This window comes from Myripristis murdjan, chromosome 16 (genome assembly GCF_902150065.1).
Source record: "Myripristis murdjan chromosome 16, fMyrMur1.1, whole genome shotgun sequence".
NCBI classification, from domain to species: Eukaryota; Metazoa; Chordata; class Actinopteri; order Holocentriformes; family Holocentridae; genus Myripristis; species Myripristis murdjan.
In genome coordinates this window covers 1,258,123-1,278,516 of record NC_043995.1, presented here as the reverse complement: position 1 = coordinate 1,278,516, position 20,394 = coordinate 1,258,123, and the positions used below count along the sequence as shown (strand labels likewise).

General features: G+C 41.1%; 1 protein-coding gene across 1 annotated transcript in view; it reads left to right on the top strand.

Moving 5' to 3' along the window:
* The first annotated feature begins 409 nt into the window (after nt 1–409).
* The window catches only part of dyrk1b (dual-specificity tyrosine-(Y)-phosphorylation regulated kinase 1B), a 118,212-nt gene continuing 98,227 nt past the window's right edge, over nt 410–20,394 (top strand). Inside the window, exon 1 of the mRNA XM_030071610.1 lies at nt 410–1,334. The gene's annotated coding sequence lies outside the window, so the exon portion shown is untranslated. The remainder of the gene's footprint in view (nt 1,335–20,394) is intronic.

Below are 20,394 nucleotides of genomic sequence, written 5' to 3'. Positions count from 1 at the left end.
CACTAAAACTAGGCCAATTCTGACTGACAAAGCAGAAGCGAGTTTATTAGAAGTGAGGGTCCTTCAATTAGATTTGACAGAAATTGTTACTTTACCACAATTTTCTCTTGCCGTCATTCACTGGCTGGTACACAGGGGGCGCTGCAGCTCTAAGTGCAGGACCTGCACCTTCACCGAAGCCGGTGTTCATGGCCTGCTCTGCCAAACAGGCAAATAAATGACCAATACCAAATTCATAAGTCGTCAAGGTGTAGTGGTGCTGCTTGAATGAGGCAACATGTTACACTGTCTTTTCTACGTAAGCGCAGGTAGTGTACGTCCACGTCTGTAATAGATGAGACGTGCCTTTTGAGGACAGGAACAGCAATGGAAAGTGCCAGTACTCCGTCACCTGCCCATTTCATTAAGACCCGAGGATGGTCGTAACATGTACAATCTGTTTTGGAGTGTTTACTTAGGGAGATGAAATCAGGTCGAGCTGTTATCTGAATAGTATGTTGTTAGTAACTAACACTGCAGGTTACTTTGATTTGCTGCGGTGGGTTTGTTTGGGCCGCCATTTTGTGGAAAAGTGTCTTTGGAGCGCGCGGGGCCGTGCTTGCCTGGTGTCGGGAGCGCGCTCTCCGTGCAGCCCCTCTCCTTCCTCTGACCGAGATTAACGGCACGGAGGGGCTGACCAACACAGCGCTAGCTTTAGCGGTACCTCCGAAAAATACATATAGATTTCCATAGCGCCTGTTTTCATTTCCCAATGGCCCCTCGGCTAGCCTTTGGCTGGCCTGCAGCCTGCATTAGGCCAACTGTTTTCCTACAAATGACAATGGTAGCGGTTTATTAGTCAGCTAGCGTTCTAGCTAGCTGCTAGCTAATGTTAGCTTGTCGCCTTTAAAAATTATAGTACGTTACAAACTGACGAGCAAGCTCACCCAGCTGGTTCCAGCTGTATTCGCAAGGTACTACCTTGCACATTGGTCAAGAAATTCTAATCAGGAAAATCACCGAATTAAAGGACAAGAAGACTGTGTTTCAGGGTGTCCATGGTTCAGGTGGCGGGTTGTCATTCTGCCCTAAGCCGCGGCTAGGTTGCACTGCGCCGGGTATCAGCCCCTGTCCGCAACCCGCTGTCTGAATTCCGGAGAATAACCTCATTTTACTGGATATCCAATCCAATCAGGATTTTATTCAGTTTAAAACGATTCTACCAGTCGGTGTGGGAATCTGCTCCAGAAGAGGGACAGCTGACCCGGGGAGGGGGCTCGGTTCTTGTGGAAGGACGGAGAGAGGAGTTCCGAACATGGCTGCTTCGGGGAACTTGGTTCGAAACGCCGCCTGAGGTAAGAACCAACAAGACTGTGCTGTTTTATTCCGCCACAAATGTTGGGTTGATGTAAAAATCTTGCTAAAATGTGCGTGATAGACTTAACGGAAGAATTGGTGGCAACGGTGCTAGCTAGCTTATCCCTCTCCGTCATTCCCTCTTCTCCGCCCCTGTTATTGCCTTAGAACCCGGCTAAGTTATGTACTGATCCCCATTCTTCGGTCACTATTCGTCAGTTAGCCATCGGGTGATAGCCTGGTCTGGAAGAAATAGCCCGGTTAGTGCTTATCAGTGGATGAAGATGGAAACATTAAGGTAGTCTGTCGTGGCGTTAGTAGCTGATACTGCAATTTAGACAGCGTGCTGCCCCGTTTTAACACCCCACAATGTCCTGTCAGTTTATCATACCTTCTTGTCCTCCCTCTATCTCACAGTTTTACTGAATCGTTTGTAAGAGTTAGCCTTCCAGCGAGGTAATGGCTTACTGGGATGGTCACAAGGCATGATTGAGGCGATGACTGTGGGTATCTATGCATGTTTCAGCAACAGTAGAATCACGACCTGCGTTAACACGACACCAGATAGAGTAAGAGGATGCAGACGGACCACGACTGATTGAGGGATAGATGAATCGGCAAATCACTAGATGATGGAAATGCCTGCTTGTGTCTGGTGTACTACATTCTTATGTAGCGTGTGTGTTGGGTTGGCTTTATGTATCAAAGGGACCACGTCCCTTCCCTTCCTGACTGTAGATCCGCAGCATTTCATCTGCTATGGCAGCTAACGCTAGCTTAGCTACCGCATCAGCCCCAGCCCCAACCCTGCCCTGGAGGAGGGGGAGACAGGCACCCAGCTACTTAGGGATGGCTGGCCAAGGAATAGGACTACGAAGGACCCATTACAGCTACACAGCTGGAAGCATGATGGTTGTACAGCCACCGCCCCCTTCATCCTCTCTCTCTCTCTCTCTCTCTCTCTCTCTCTCTCTCTCTCTCTCTCTCTCTCTCTCTCTCTCTTTATCTATCTGTTTGTTTGTCTCTATATCTCCCGCTCTTTTGCTGTCAATTGTTACTAAGCGATCAATGTGGCAATCTGAATTTGTTGCACATACTTAACCAGTTTGAATAAGGTCCATCAGAAAGTGGTGGGTGTCCACTCCTCATTCTCTTTAGTGCAAGTGAGTGCTTCTAGTGATGAATACTGAAGTGGTCTTCAAAATGGACCCTCTCCTCACCTCCATTCTCCCTGCTTAGATCCCTGTAACTCTCTCTAACCTTTCCAATGGTGGTTGTTTTCTCATCTTCAGTCTTGGATAATATTACATTAGTAGCTTCTAGAAGCACTAGCTTCTATCTAAAGTCCAGCACAGTACACAGAGGATATAATTAATATGTGTGGTTCCAGTGGAAATGGACCCCCTAACCCAGGTAGTGGCAATTCCATTGAGCTACACAGAACCTGAGCATTATTTATTAATTTTTTAAAGGTATATTTAAGTAGACACCCAAATTAAGAATAACTTCTAAATCGGGATGACAGTGTGGCAAAAGGTAAAAGGCCTTTTGAGGGGAAAGGGATATAGAGATGGAAAATAATATAAAGCAACTAAAATATCCACTTGAGCGTTAGTGAAATAACTTGTTAGGGTTTGTGTCATAAATATGGTGTGTCAGAAATCTAGCTTTACTTCAATAAGAAAGTTATCTCAGTCCTTGCTCCTCGAGGTTATAGTTACATAAGGGAGCATCTTGGATGTATATTTTAAATTACATTTTTTCTCCTAATTAGAGATGGAATGGGTATTGTTGCTGCTTAATTTACAAGTTGAGTTCATTTTTATTCATAAAACCACTGCAATGTCCATTTGTACATGTTGAATTTGATTTTTCCTCCATCTCACTGTCAGGAAGTAGGGCTTTTGAGGGGGAATCAGGTTGACTTTTTCATTGTTCATTTGCCCTTTTAAGTATGGTGAGGTGTTAGTACACTTTTGCACTAGTAAAAGATGTGTTCTACACCACCCAGGTGTTTGTGGCACGCCCCTGCTGAAAACAAAACCTGTGGTAGATAACTGTTAGGGGCAGAGCCAAGTGGGGCTGCTGGTTGAGTTCAAGATATGAAAAAAAAAAAAAAAACATTATTCTTTTCCCACCTGAACCTTCCCTTATTTTTTAAGAAAGTTGCAAAGGCCTCCATATACATTCATTTAGTTTTATAAATGTAATAAACATATAATAAACATGTAATAATAAAGCTATATAAATAAACACACACACACACACACACACACCTCAAGTTATTGGGGCACACAATAGGCATGATCTGCTGAAGAACATTATGATTGTATGGTCATAAGTGCTTCAGTAGAGAGAAAGAGCTGATGTTGAGTCATCCTATAAAGCCACTGGTTTTCAAGTGGGGACCGGAAACCCCCAGAGGTCCATGAGGGGCCTCCAGGGGGTCCTCAGCTAAATGAGGAATTGTTTAAATGCTTGTGAAAGACATCAAGCTGTGTTCCGGCACCTTGCACAAGCATTCAAACCTAAGAAATCTCATCCAGCATCACCGAACTGAGCTTTGAACATATAGGTTTAATCATTCTAAATACAGTTTTCTTGTAATTTTGAAAATATTTTGTTGCTAAGTGACTGGTCATTTTCTTGTACTAAACTAAATAATAACAAAAAGAAAATTGGCAAAAAATGCTATAAATTTCTTGTTTCTTGTTTTAAATGCTCGTGAAAAAATATCTTTTGATATAAGAGTCCCTCTTATACAAAAACACTTCAGATGTGGGTGCTCAGGTTATTGAAAGTCAATTTGGGGGTCCAGGAAATGAAAAGGTTTGAAAATCCCTACTAAATCTGATGAGTTACTGTACATCAGAGATACCTGTCAGTGTTGTCATTGCTCATCTGTAGCAAGCAATAACTTATAACATCATAGCATTTTTTTATGGCACCTATTCATACAGTGGCATATGTACAGTAAGGTTTGGTATGGGATCATCTGATAGCATGCACTAGCCTAGCTGCTGGTCTCAATTTTAAACTTAAGTGTGCGTTCTTGTGACTGTATGCACCCACAAGTGCTCCCCAGCAATGCATACTCAGTGCTTTTTTTTTTTAACCTTGACAGTAATTTCTCTGCCTCTTGGGGTCTGGGGACCGAGTCAGTTTTATGACCACTTGTAAGTAGGTTACCTCAAAATCATTTGTAAACCTGATAGTTTTGCGAGTGAAGATGACACATTAACTGTGGGAAAAATAAACCCCTTTCATCTCTGTTTTATAGAAAAATACATACCCCTTGTCGTGGCTGGGGGGAAAAACACATGAAGCAGCCCCTCAACCTATTAACTGCCACTGACTGTCCCTTAGTGGACAGTCCTGTTAACTAGCACCAACTTAAACCAGTGGCCAAACACATCACTGTGTATTGTAAGGACTGAGGAATGAGCATGGAACCAAAGAGGGAGGTGTGTATAAGGAAGGACATGTTTATTTAAGCGATAGATGGATCAAAAGAATGATGGAAACATGGTAAAATGGCAAGGCTGTTGTATTGTGGGTGGATGCAGGCAGGTATGTAGGGAAGGATGAATGAGATATTGTGCATCAGCTACGTTAGTTTAGTTGTATGTATGACCGTCAACTCTGAACAAATAGGCTATACCACACAAATGTATATGCTGTGTATATTGTTATCTTGCTGGTTAATAATAATCTTATCAATGGACTGACTAACACAGTGGTTTTCACAGTGAGGTCCAGGGAGGCCCAAGGGTTCTTGAGGTTTTTCAGGGGGTCCTCAGTAAAATGAGGAATAGTTTTTTCTTTTTTTCTTTTTTGTGACTACATTTCTGGCATTTTGCTTTTGGTAATTTTCTTAATGTAGTTCCTGTAGTTTTCTGTACTTAAAAAAAAAAACTTGCATCCAAGTCATTTATTTAAACTCTACCTATCTTTCTCTCTATCTCTCTCTCTCTCTAAATAAGTATATATATGTAAATACAGGGGGTTGTAAAAGGTAGTAAAAGGTAGTAAATAAAAGAAGCCCAAATTAAGGCCCTTAAAAGGTAGTAAAAGGTAACTAACACAGTTTTAATTGGTAGTAATTTTTTTCATCATCCCTTCAATATATTATGACTTTTCCATTGATGCTGATTTTTTCTTTACAGTTCATTTAATGAAAGAACTATTAAAACGAAAAAATATGTGTTAGCAGGACACCAGGACCTGTGTCGGCGTTGATAGCCAATCAGTGATCCTGACTGCATTTTCCACCCTGTATCGTGTACTCGATTGGTTCACCTGCCGCATGTTGCGCTCATGCGGGTCTCAAAACGTTAGTGTGAGCAAGCCACTTGCTGAAATGGGAAAATCTAAGTTTTCGCAGCTCTGAGCAGTGCTGTAAAATAGTGGTTGCCACTCCCCAAATGCGCCTAAAATATTCCGGTGGCGAGTTAATTTTGGAGGTCTACCTGTCACGGGGCAGGGAAATATTTGCACCAAGTCATGCAATAAATTATGCAAGAGGTGGCTTTAAATTCATACGGTAGCTAATGTTAGCGCTTGACTGGTGATGTTTGTGTGTCGCATTTCAGTAGCTCCCCGTAGTCCGTCGGCTAGTGCTAGTGATCTGTTTGTTGTGCATCGCGTCACATGTTGTGAGGTTAGCCCAGGGTTAACCTAGCCAGCTCAGAAGGACGACACACGACGCACATATATACATATACATATATACATATGTGTATATATATATATATATATATATATATATATATAAATGCTGTTTTTGTGTGGAATATGAACGTATGTCTAGGGAAAATTACATGGAGGGAAGCAAATCTGGGTGGCACAACCCCTCCAGTCGTTTCACCTGCACCTGCACCACCAAGAAAAAAATATTACATCAACTGCACCGGCACCATACTAGTCCAAAAGGCACAGAAACTCTCCAGCTACAGCAGCACACTGACATAGATTGTGTAACAAAGCGAAGAGTTGCCACTCCGCTCTATTTTCACTGGCTAACAGCAGCACACTGGCTTAGCTTGTCTATTCAGAGAAGAGGTATCACTTCGGCTTATTTTTTTGACTTATCTATGTTATCACATGCATACTACTGCTCATTCATTGGTAGTTGAATAGTTAGGTCTGTTTGATAAGTAATTTACATTTTTAAAACAAATAATAATTTAACATATTGTTAAATTGTTTGAGTCACGGTTGCTGGTAAACATCTACTCCTGCAAGATAATTTATTATTTTCTACAACTCATAAACATACACTAACACAACATACCAAGTGTTTGAGCAACATATCTCCTCTGGGCTACAAAAAGTGGTCCTAGCCATTTTTACCAGTCTTACTTTGGCCTCTTCTCTAAACATGTATTTCAATATAATACTGTTATCTCAATTAAAAGTACTAAAACAGATGCATATGGGACAACAAAAGGCAATTTGTTATTTTGGCTGGTAAAAAAAATTGCTTGGCAGGTGGATTTTTTCATCTACCGGTCCCCTTGGCCAGTGAGCCAAAAAGTTAGTTTACACCCCTCACTCTGAGTTTTCAAAACTCTTTGCATTTTGTTTATATTCTTTAAAAAACAGCATCAATGCCGTGTTGGTAGTAAAAGATATTTGCAAGGTAGTAAAAAAGGTAGTAAAAGGTAGTAAATTCAACTTGAGGATTCCTGTATTAACCCTGAAATGTGTGTGTGTGTGTGTGTGTGTGTGTGTGTGTGTGTGTGTGTGTGTGTGTGTGTGTGTATATACAATGTACATTTTTCTGGAAAAAATTGTTCCTCAAATTTCCTGGCCTCTTTTGTAATGTTTTACTATTTTTTGGTTACTTTTCTGGTATTTTTTTCTGTGATTTATTCCTGTTATTTACTGTAATAATTTTTTATTGGTAACTTTCTGATAATGTTCTTCTTATTTACTAATGTTTCATGCTAATTTTACTTATAATTTGATAATTTACTGATAATCACAACCAGACATAATTAACACATACCAAAAATTATCATATCAGAGTCCAAAGGGCAAAATAACTTCAAGAGGGGATTAGACTTGGGGTGGGGAAAAATGATTCAGTTTAGTATTGTGATTTTTAGGGGCCGGGCAGCCTAAGCTTCCAGGACCCTCTTGTATACCTTCTTCTTCTTCTTCTTCTTTGCACAAAGGTCTAGTCCCATGGTTGCACTACAGGAAAGCTCTAAATTTTAAAACTTTGAAAATTCATAACAAATCAACCATATGTGCTACAGCTTTGCAACTTTCACCAAAATGTAGCCCCAGAACTGAAGAACTTTAGTACATTTACTTTTGTACTGTTTTTTTTTTTTTTCAAAAACTGTAAAACTTATTAAACCTATCTCCTCCCACAGTTTTTGCTCAAATGTCACCAAACTTGCTACAGAGCATCTTCAAACTGTCCTACACAAACGATCCACACAGATTTTTGATTTATCAAAAACTGAGCCTACAGTGCATCAAAATGTTTGACTGTAAACATACACTTGCACATTCTTGGTAAATAAATCTTAAATGTTCATGAAAAAAACTGACAAAATTTTGGAGTCATGGTAGATGATGTGTGGCACATTTCAGAACTGTAGCTCAAAAACTTTGCTGTCAAAAAAGTTTTGACAGCATTTTGAATTTTCCTCTCATGTGAACAATTGGAGTCAGTGCAAGAATGGCATTTTTAAACATCAGTTTTTCACTTATCTAGCAAATCAATAAGTGTTAAAAACAAATTATCAACATCTCCATGCTGTCTAGATGCAATATTTTCAGATTTTTGTCTTAATCACTGAATTTTTGACAGCTGTTTAAAATCTGCCTTTCCGTGCATGGCTGTCTGCTGTCCTGCATGTCAGTGATCAGCTCAGTCAGTTTGTGAAGCTACATGTGAAGTTTTAGCTCAGTGAGATAGAGGCCAGTCTTTGGTGTCAAAGATTGTGAGTTCAAGCCTCAGCTTGTCCAACATTCCCATGTGCCAAAACTCACCAAACTTTGCACAAAGGTCCAGTCCCATGCCAGATTACCTCAGCTGCAAACACAAGCCAATAGTCCTGATGGTGGCGCTACAGCAAGCCTCTAAATTTCAAAACTTTGCAAATTTATAATAAATCAACCATATGTGCCACAGCTTTGCAACTTTCATCAAAATTTAGCCCCAAAACTGAAGAAACCTTTGCACACTTTACACTTAAACATCAGTTTTTCACTTATAGAGCAAATCAGTCATTGTTAAGATAAGATAAGATATATCTTTATTTATCCCACAATGGGGAAATTCCCAGTGTTGACAACAGCAGTACTCACATACACACACACACACACACACACAGGATATAAAAGAGGATATGTAGGTATGCATATGTATAATATACAAGTATACAGTGGCAGTGTGAATAGTGCAAGTAAATATGCATTAATATGCATATGTGGTGTGGTTATGGTGGGATATGTAAGACTACATAAACACAATATACATAGTAATATACATAGTATATATATATTAACAGAAAAAGGCAGTGTGGATAGGTAGTGCAAATTAATATGCATTTATATGCATATGTGGTGCAGTTATGGTGGGATGGGGAGGAGGATATTGCACATGTGGTAGCAATATTGCACTTTGTTGTTGGTCTACTGGGAGCAGAACTGGTTGTAAAGTCGAGGACAGCAGAGGGGAGGAAGGACCTGCGGTACCTCTCCTTCACGCACCATGGGTAAAGAAGCCTGTCACTGATGGAGCTCTCTAGGGATCTTACACCCTCACGTAGTGGGTGGGAGACATTGTCCATGATTGAAGACAGTTTCGCCGTCATTCTCCTGTCCCCCGCCACCTCCACTGGATCGAGGCTGCAGCCCAGAACAGAGCCGGCTTTTTTCACCAGTTTGTTGAGTCTCTTCCTTTCTGCTGCCGTGATGCTGCTGCTCCAGCAGACTACACCATAAAAGATGGCCGATGCAACCACAGAGTCATAAAAGGTCCTCAGGAGGGCTCCTTGCACTCCAAAGGACTTCAGTCTCCGCAGCAGGTGGAGTCTGCTTTGGCCCTTCTTAAATATTGCCTGGGTGGTGACAGTCCACTATCAATTCTCGATACTCCTTTTCGTCTCCGTTGTTGATGAGACCCACAATGGCTGAGTCTTCCGAGAATTTCTGTAGGTGACAGTTTGTTGTGTAGTGAGTGAAGTTAGCTGTGTATATGGTGAATAGGAGAGGGGCCAGGACGGTCCCCTGTGGCACCCCTATGCTACAGACCACTGTGCCAGACACACAGTTTTTTGTCCTCACAAATTGTGGCCTGTTGGTGAGGAAGTCCAGGAGCCAAGATGTTAGCTGGTGGCCCACTCCAGCATGGTCCAGCCTGCTCCTCAGAAGATCTGGCTGAATGGTGTTGAAGGCACAGGAGAAATCATAGAACATGATTCTCACAGTGCTCCCAGACCTCTCCAAGTGAGACAGGGATCTCTGCATGAGGAAGATGACAGCGTCCTCAACTCCTGTGCTTGGCTGGTAGGCCAAGCACGGGAGTGCAGTGGGTCTGCAGATGAGTTCACCAGGGGGCGCAGATGATGGAGGACCAGCCTCTCCAGGGTCTTTGCCAAGTGGGCTGTGAGAGCCACCGGTTGGTAGTCGTTGAAGACACTGGGTTGAGATGATTTGGGCACCGGTACCACGCAGGTACCGGTACCGGTCTTCCACAGCTGTGGTACCTACTGCAACCTCAAGCCCATGTTGAAGATGTGCTCCTCAATCCCACACAGTTAGCTAGCGCAGGATTTGAGGAGACGCGAGCTGATGCCATCTGGACCCGCTGCCTTCTTGACATTGAGCCTGGCCAGTTCTCTCTCTACCTGGGCTGTAGAGAGCACCATGCTGCTTGGGGGGGCAGTGAGTGTGCTAGGAGGGGCAGCAGGGGGCAGGGTAGGAGGGTCAGTGAGTGCACAGGGGGGTTGTGGAGGAGGAGGAGTTTTTGTGTCCTGAGATTGTGTTCAGACTCCTCCAGACCCCACTGACATCATTCTGCTGCAGTTGTTCTTCCATCCTCTGCCTGTAGCTACTTTTCCCCTCTCTAATCTTCCTCCTCAGCTCTTTCTGCACAGTCTTCATCTGCCCCCTGTCCCCTGACTTGAAGGCCCTCCTTTTATCCTTGAGGAGGGCTTTTATGTCAGGAGTGATCCATGGTTTGCTGTTTGCGAACAGTCTTACTGTCTTGGTGGGTATGGTAGAGTCTACACAGAAATTGATGTAGTCCGTGACACAGTGAGACTGTCAGTGTCCTCCCCCTGGTCCTCACAGAACACATCCCACAACGTAGTGTCAAAACAGTCCTGAAGAGTCTCCACCGACTCTTCAGACCAGATCTTCCTTGTGTATGCCCTCCTTAATGTTGGCATAAAAGAGGTCGAGTGTTTTATTTCCTCTAGTATGGCAGGTGACATATTGACTGAAAGTTGGCAGCGTGGAGGAAGGACAGGCATGATTAAAGTCCCTGGTAATTAGGAGGAGGGCTTGTGGATGCTGTCTTTGCAGCCTGCTAACAGCTGAGTGGAGGACATCACGGGCCGAGTCTGCATTAGCAGAGGGAGGCACGTACGCTACTATCGCGCTAACATGCGAGAGCTCCCTCGGCAGATAGAACGACCTCATGCTAATGGCTGACAGCTCAATGTCCGCACTACAGAGTTTATCCTTCCTAGTGATGTGCCCAGGATTACACCATCTATCGTTCACAAACACAGCAAGTCCACCACCTTTTCTCTTACCGCTCTCTCTTGTCCTGTCTGCCCTTATCAGCTGAAACCTGTCCAGTGTAACGTTGGAGTCCAGTGTTAGCTCTGTTAGCCAGGTCTCGGTGAGCAGCATCAGGCTACATTCCCGGTATTCCCTTTGGTGTCGTGCTAGCGCCGTTAGCTCATCCATTTTGTTATGGATGGATCTCACATTCCCGGTGATGATAGCAGGGGGTGGTGGGCTTGAAGCGCTTCTTCTTATACCGACACATTGCACCGGAGCAGCAGCATCTTCTCCTTCTCTTTAGCTCCCGGGGAACATTGGGCCTGTAGCCGGTTAACCTCCCTGTGCTGCAGAGGGCTAAAAGCTGTTCACGGGTGTAAACAATGGGGTGCCGGCTGTTTCTTGAGTCCGTGGCTGCTGGTGTGATAAACCAGGTGAAAAAGAGCAGACATAGTAGAGCCACCACAGCAGTTTTGGCATACATGGTGCTGCCAGGTTGATGATACGCTCACTGGTGCAAAAATTAGTCCACAGTTGGTCCACGGAAGACAAAACAAGAGCAAAAACATAACACACACAACGGAGCTGCTGCAACAGGCTGCCACTAGCGCAGCGCCATCTTTATTGCGCTTAAGCTTAAAAATAAATTACCAATATCTCCATGCTGTCTAGATGCAATATGTGTACTTTAAGATTTTTGTATTGATGACTGTTTTTTTTTTTTTGTTTTTTTTTTTACAGTGGTTTGAAATCTGCCTTTCCATGCATAGGTGGCTGCTATCATGTGACTGGCTTAGTCAATTTGTGAAGCTTCACATGAATTGACACTTGGCAATTAGCTCAGTGAGATAGAGCATTGTCTTTCATGCTAGAAATTGTGAGTTCAAGCCTCAACTGATGCAAAATGCACATTAGAATGCCACCTTTCTTTTCATCTTCCTATTCTCCACTTGTTGCTCAGAATTGCCTAAATTTGCCTAAAATTGCCCGGCCCTGACCATTGCTGCGCAGCAGCTATAATTTTTTTTTTTCTAATACTTAACCACTTAATTTTTGGATTCCTGAATGGATATAATTCAAACAGCAAATACTGCAATAAATCCTAACATTGAATCACAATACTTAAATACATGCACTTAAATACTTTCTCTCTAGAAGTGTGTGATTGAACTTTTTCCCATGGCTTAGTGTTAAAAACGCAAACATAAATTGCAATAAATCATAATTTCAAATTGTAATACTTGTAGACTGTCAATACTTAAGAATCGCAGTACATGCTGAATTGGCACCCAAGTATCATGATAGCATTGAATAGCAAATAAGCATCCCTATTGAAAACCCCAGGGGCCACATGCATCAGCAATTCATATGCACAAAAAACATACAAATGCCATTTCCTGCACATAAAGTTGTATTCATAAGACAGAATGTGCGGTGAGAATGTATGCACCTCACAAATTCTTTAGACCATGAGTACACATTTTTCTAGAGTGAACTGAGGACGATGTGATGAGGTGGAGTGAAATATAAGGAGAGAGACGGAATCTTTTAGTGAAACATTTGTTTTGGTTGATGACCAGCCACAGTGATTGTGTGTTTCTTATTTTTTTTATCATTTGCACAGTAAAATGTCAATCAAATACACAATTTTAAGCTAATAACTAGGGCTGTAGTCTGTTAGTCGACTGGTCGATTTATTGGTCTACACGTTCTTGGTCGACCAAAATCTGATTGCGCGCACACCCGTGACGACGGCAGCTTGACATAGCACTATTTTGGGAAATCATAGGCTTTGATATTGTGTAGGTGCACCTGATGCAACACTGTCAGAGCTGACTGACTCCAGTGTGTCATTCAGTGCAAAATAATTAGGTCAAATATGATTTGATATACTACAAATACAAGTTGTTTATGTTTATTTATAATTCATTTAGGCGGACAAGGCTACCAGGTAGGCTACTGCCCAGTTAATTAATCTAAAAATAGTAAAAAAAAAAATTGTATTCCCGGCGCCCCCCGATTTGCTGACTTTTGGTCGAAATTTCAGGACGTTAGTCGACCAAGATTTTCTTTGGTTGACTACAGCCCTAGTAATAACTACTTTCGTGTGATTAATTTGATCATTTGTTCAATTTACAATGAGCCAGAGTCAGTATTGTATTTAGCTGTTAATATTGTCTTTATTTCATCCTTAGTTGTGACACACCTTGTAATGTCATTTTAGATATGAGTGCTACAAACTAATCATTGATACGTTTCTGAGATCCACTGCTGGCGTTGGTTTATACGTCCATGTGATGAAATAAGTATAAGCATTGTATAAAGAGCTTCTTAATATGACGGCTGTTTTGGCTGTTGGAGAACCTCCCTGATGCAACACATATGGTAAAACATTTTTTTTTCCAGTTGTTTAATTGACAGGTGTAAAGATTGGTGGAGCAGGCAGTGAACTGATAAAAATTGAGTAAGGGTATGTCTTAAAACAGCTAATTTTGGGAGTGGAAAAGAGGCTCGTGCATGTACACCCAGTTCCTCAGTGACCGAGACTAATAAAGCAGAACCATGTGTACGCATAAATCTGATGAAAAGAATGCGTCTGTATATTTCTGGCTGTGTGCGTACACACAGTTTTAGTCATGAATCTACAGAGTTTTATGCATCTAGCCCCAGGACTAACGGTTAAACTAGTCTGTGTACTGTTAGCTGACTGAGTAGCTCATAGCCAGGTTATGTGGCTGGCTGGTTTGCTAGTTAGCTGGCTTTTTTTTTTTTTTTTTTTTTTTAAATGGTTAACTGCTCTGTCTCTGTGGCTGTCTAAGCAGAAACAAATTAGCATTGAGAGCACACACACCAGGAAACTAGTGAGTGTGATGCAGGTGTTCTTTACCAAGTTAATCAATGCTCAATTAATGTTCAATCAGACAAAAAGCATAATCATGATGATTACTTTGGTCAGTATTAAGATCACGAGTATTCAACACGACTACTCAATGACTTTGGAATCATCATGTATTTATTGAAGTTTTTTTTTCATTGTCTTTTTAACAGTAGATGTCCTTGAACTTTGAATATAAACAATTGCTACAGCCTGGCTGAGAGTGAACTTGGCCTTTTAGGAAAGTACACAAACACACTGCTGCAAAAGAAAGTGATGTGCTGGATTTACAACCTAAGACCAAACAAGAGCATCATTGTGAAACAGAATCTGGCACAATAATCGTTTTATCACAAGTGTTTTCATAATCATCAGAAACCCAAATCATCATTGAAAATGAAATTCAGTTAATCATTGAGCTCTAGGGTAACCCATAACTAACTGAAACACATTGGAGAAAGTAATTGAATGCTACAGGTTGAAATTATGTCATATTACTTTTGTTCAATCCCTTTAAATACAAACGCATACATCTTACTTTTTTTTAGGTGTTTGCCCTTTGGTAGCTTGTTCAACATTAGATAGACAGGAAAGATTGTGGCCCTGTTTCTACCTTGTGTTAACATACAGCTTGGATGATCCGATCACAAGTGGACAGCCTTAAGTACAGGGGTGAATGTACCCAATGTTTCCTCAGTGCGTCCTGAGATTCAATCATTCAGGCCACATTTGGAGATTTTGAAATTTTATACCAAATATGTGCAACAAAAGGTTTCAACCCAAAGATTGCCGCAACAGCTAATGGCATATAAGTGAACATGGGAACGGCTATAATATGCTTCCATCATAATGTTCTGCCTCTTACTCGAAATAAATCAAAGAATAAATATTTATAAATACAAATATGTCTATAATAACAATGCTGAGTTGCATTACAAATCAATCTTTAGGTTCCCAGGTTTCAGATGATGTTTACCACCTCTACTGGCAAGTAGTGTTGACTGATTTATTTTCCCCTGAAGATCCCCTGCCCCCTCACTAAAATGGATCTAAGAAAGGGCCAGGAGAGTAAGGGGTTAAGAGCACTTCAAATTATGTGTAGCAACAAACTTTGGTAGGAAATTACAGTAATATAACTGAATTTAAGTGTGGTTGTTGTTTTTAAGTTTTGATGAGCTACTGGATATTTGAATTTCCCTTAGGGGATGAATAAAGTTTTATCTATCTATCTATCTATCTATCTATCTATCTATCTATCTATCTAATAACCTACAGATGTGAAATACGTGATACAAAGCTTAACTAATGGCACATTTAAATGAGGCTTGAATGATCACGCAGGGTTGTCACAATACCAGAAATTCAGTTGTCTATACCACTACCAGTGCATTTCCACGATTCTCAATACCTGTTTGGGTACCACGGTAAAAATAAAGAAAGAAAGAAAGAATCCTATGTACTTCAACATCCATCCTTTATTAGAATCTGTTGAGCAGTCAAGTATTTAAGCCCTTAAGTATTAAAAACAAACAATAAGTCAATTGAATTTCAATAACAACTTATTAGATTGCACAGAATTTCAACTGCAGTATCCGGCAGAGACATGAGAAAATATGGAAATACTAAAGAGGCTTAATTATAAAAAGACTAAACAATTTTTTTGGCATTTCTGCTTTATATGACAGTCACAATAGAGAGAGACAGCAAAGGCAGGTGTGAGAGAGGGGATGACATGCAGCAAATGGCCTGAGGTTGGATTCGAACCCAGGATGCTGCGATCAGGACTCAGCCTTAACATGTGGTACGCGCTTTTTTCCAGTGAGCTTCCTGGGTGCCCCAAAAGAAACAACCATTTAATGGGATACTTCGATTGTGCGTCTTGTAGAGAAGAAGCGGCATGTCAAGTTTCAAACCGCTCCGACTTTCCGTTTTTTCGTAATTTAAGTTTAAAATCACGTTTTCGGCCTCATTGGAAAATAATGGGGAACTGGCCGACACCCATGCATTTTCAAAGCCTCACAGCTCCCTCATTCTTTGGCCGACAAACTCCATTCAAAGCTTAAACGGGTCAGCACAAGTGCAACTTTATCTGTGTCAACTTCAATTTTTCATGTCTGTTTTAGTTTGGTAGAAAACACAGTTTAAGTTTGGAGCTATTTTTGGGCCGACTGAGTTTATAATGAGTGTGTATTGCGCCAGCTAGAGTGGGTGACATCATGGCTAGAGTGGAGCACCCCTGGAAAATTGTCTAAAAATCTTCTCTTTAACTTGCTAAAACGGCCACAGTTTTCACTGTACATGCATAAAATTCGGTAAAGTAGTAGGAAAATTGGTTTTGCTTCTAAAAATCTAACTACAGAAGCAAACCAGCTTAAACTTTTCACACACTGACACTTAACGAGGCAGGAGTGGCAGCTCTCTGCCTCATAGACTTCCATTATAACTGAAACCCAAAATCTAGGGAGAGACGGAGAAACACACACTTTTTGAACTCGCTCCCAGGCGGACGTTTTTGGGAGTTGGCACACAATTTTTAAACAGTTGACAACCGAAGCATCACATTTTCTCTGATACATTTTATTTTCCGATCAAACGTACTGTCATTGATTAAGAAGCATTTCTTTTACCATTACTTTGAGCAGATTATCTCACGAGCGCAACTGTCACTCATGCTGTGAACTTTTTAAACCATCATTTCTGCCTTGATGATGATGGCAGAGTGGTTTGTGTCTCCGCCTGCCATGCAGGAGACCGGGGGTTCGCTTCCCTGCCCGGATAAGAGGTCGTCCCTAGTTTATTACCTGATTTTGTTGTCAACCATGACGATGACAATAAAGTGATTCTTATTATTCTGCCTGTCGTTGGCTAGATGACACACACAGTAGCATTTAGGGTTTCTGTAATTTTCATTTCTGTGTTCTTTTTGTGAATTTGTATGCTGAATATTTCTACAGTGCAGGGGTATGACTTTCACTTTATCACAAGATCAAAGTATGTCTTTCATCACTGGCCACGAAACTCACATTCATCTATGTCTACAATTCCCAGATGCCCCCAAATGCCTCTATTTTTCTCTCCTGTTGTGTCTCATTGGCCACGAGCACTGCTGCCAGTGCATCCCAGCCTTTGCCCCAAACACCAAAGCAAGTCCCTAGCAATCACCCCAAATACCATAGCAACCATCCAGAACACCATAGCAACTGCCTAGCAACACCTTAGCAACCATTAGGAACACCACAGCAACCGCCTAGCAACCACCAGGAACACCATAGCAACCGCCTAGAAGCACGTTAGCAACCATCAGGAACACCATAGCAACCACCTAGCAACGTCATAGCAACCATCCAATACATGATAGCAGCTGCCCACAGACATCATAGCAGCAACTGAAAAGATGTTAAAAACTGCCTGAAAAATACCCAGACCACAGTAGCTGCCTTCAAGCCCTCTAACAACACTACACAACCTACAAAAAGCAAAGGGCTGGTGGTTTACCACATGGCCACATGGTCACAACAGTAGCAAGCACATTTAAAGTTTCTTCTGAAACTTAAGCTAAGTCTAGTTCTGTGAAATACAGGTTGTCTTATCGTATTTTTTATGCCTTTTGTTTTCATATGAAATTATGACATCTACATTTTAGTGCACTGTGTGCATTGTGCTAATTAATTTTAATAAGTTGGAATTGGAATTTTGAATGACATTGTTTTGAGCTAGTTTGATGCATCTTAAATGTTGTAAATGTATTTAGTCTATCCAGGTATTTTGCAGTAGGTTGTATTTTGAGCTCTATTTAAACATTTTCACTCAATTCTGTAGAATATTGTACTGTATCATGATACAAATTGTATCATGATCCATGTGTACATATTGTGTTGTGAGGGCCTGTGACAAAATGGGCTGTAGCGCGCCACCTTTCACTGGTGCTGTGCACCAAATGCATCGTAATATTAATACATCGGATATTGTTTTTGCACAGATACATTCGATAAGTTTCTAGCTTGGTTTCATTTTGGGAGTATGTATGCTGATTAGTAACTTATTATCACAGGTTTTTTGTTAGATTTTCGGTGAAATAAAACACTGAAATAAAACAACATAGATTTTGGTTTCCCTCTACTTTATTAGATTTGTAAGACATAAGCAAAATTGGTAGTAGTTAAAATTTTACTGCTGATACATATGTGTCCCGTAAGAGCTGCTGGAATACTGTGGGAGGGGGCCGCCCTGCATTTCCGCATCTTTTGTGGTTTCAGTAACATCACGAGAGAAATACCATGTATTCCTTTGGGGAGCAAATCCATGTCTTAATGAATGTATTATTTTTTCCTGAAATGTTATTAATCAGTTTGTACTGAAGTGTCTCTATTATTGCCTCGCGTTTTTACTTTTTACAATACCTTTTTCTTACAGTGACTTTGTTTAAATTACTTAAATGCACAGTGGCAAAACCACAAATTTGTTGTTCTTAAGTTTCTGTATTCTGTAATGTGCAGTGAAATAAAAATGTCATTTATTTCAAGTCAGACATCTTTTAATTTAATTCTAACAAATTGGCCCAGCCTATGGGAAAGAACATTGTATACAAAATGTATCTAATATTGTGTTGGTCAAATTTAAATCAATCATTACGATTTTTTGGGGGGGTGGGGGGTGGGGGGGATAAAATAAAAAATCGCATATTAAATCGCAATCGCAATATTGGGGAAAAATCGCAATTAGATTATTTTCCCAAATCGTTCAGCCCTATTTAAAATGTACCTGGCGGTTTAAAGGACATACCGGTGATTTTGCATGTTTACAGTAATACCTACAAAATGTGTATACTTAAGGGCTGTGTGATTCTTGCTAAAATGTGAATCACGATTTCTGTGTCATAGAATTGAGATCACTTTTCTCCCACATGATTCTTACTTTTTTTCAGCAAAAATATTTATTGCACTCCTAGATTCTCGAGTAAAAAAAATGTCTGAGATGCTATTTGTCTAGACAGGGCTTAAAACAGACAACATATTAAAGTACTTGACCTAGTCTCTAACACACACAAAAAAAAAAAAACCTGAAGTCTGTTTTCCTGTCTTATTTTAGAACATTTATTTCAGTGCATATGGTGATGCACTGTAAAATATTTACATTATTGAGGTTTGTGTGGTCTGGCGGCTGGGATTTTGCCATGTGGTTTGTTTGTCCGTCATTGCTAACCTTGGTAACACCACAAATCCCTTAAAAAAAAAAAAAAAAAAAAAAAATTGTTATTGTTGCTGTGGTACTGCGACGATACTCTTTGTACATCATCATTTTTTTTTCTTTATCTTGAAAACTTTCTGACTCCGAGTATGTTGGCTAAGTTTCTGTTTTACCAGTGCTTTGTTACTATAGTAACGGGTACTGACAGTGGAGCGCCGTTATTGAGGAGAGAAGAGACATGAGAGAATATTGATTGAGTTGTATGCATGAATGTTGAATTAATGGCATGTTTTGACAATTTTTTTATGATTAATCATACGACAAGCAGTTGTGTCTTTACAACTCCAATATCAGTTTTCCTACCTTCTATCCAGCCATTGGTTTCCATTCATTCCACTATGATATGAAAATTAACTTTCAGAGACTTTGAACTCTCTTCACACCAGTAGTATATTAAAGTTAATTTTTTTAAAAGCAGCAGCACTGTTGTGTTTTGATGACTTGAAATTGGGCGGAGTGAAACTTTCCCTCTGCCAGAAAGTAGTCCTGAGGGAAATGTTACCCCTGCAAGATATGCAAAATGGTTTGTTGCTATATAGGTCCAGACTTTACATCAGGTTTAAAATGCACGGCCCTTACTGTGCCATTACAGATTGGGTGTGGCCGGAGGTGCAACATGACCTGAAAGGTTCAAGTCGTTCCATATCGTTCTGAAGCATGAATGCCTCCCTCCCCAGTCCCCCGCTGGCCTGCACTCACATTACCCCAACCCTAACTGTACTTAAGCACGGTTGCCTCTGGTATGTACGTCATCACGTTGAAATACGACACACGCATGGCTCGACGTCATCATAAATCGACTTTTGTTTTTACGAGGTAGCAGCAGCACAACGGACAATGACACAGAGAACATGGTTGATTATTGATTGCGCGAGGCGGCGATTCACAGTAAATCGCGCTGCGCACATAAAACGATTTTTGTGGAGGCAGGAGGAAACGCGGAAAGGACGGTCGCATGATTTACGTCATATCCACACTTCGCGTGCTGCGTGCGTGACCGTGCATGTGTTCGTGCATGAACACCTAACCATGCTGAAGCACATCTCCTCCAACCGTGCCAGAGCTGAGGAAGTGTACCGTACTCAAGCACGGAGCGGAGCGCACACACTAGTCAAATAATCCGGACTTTGGGGTCAAACGTGCTTGGGCACAGTACGAATGACCTAGTGTGAGTGCACCCTTAT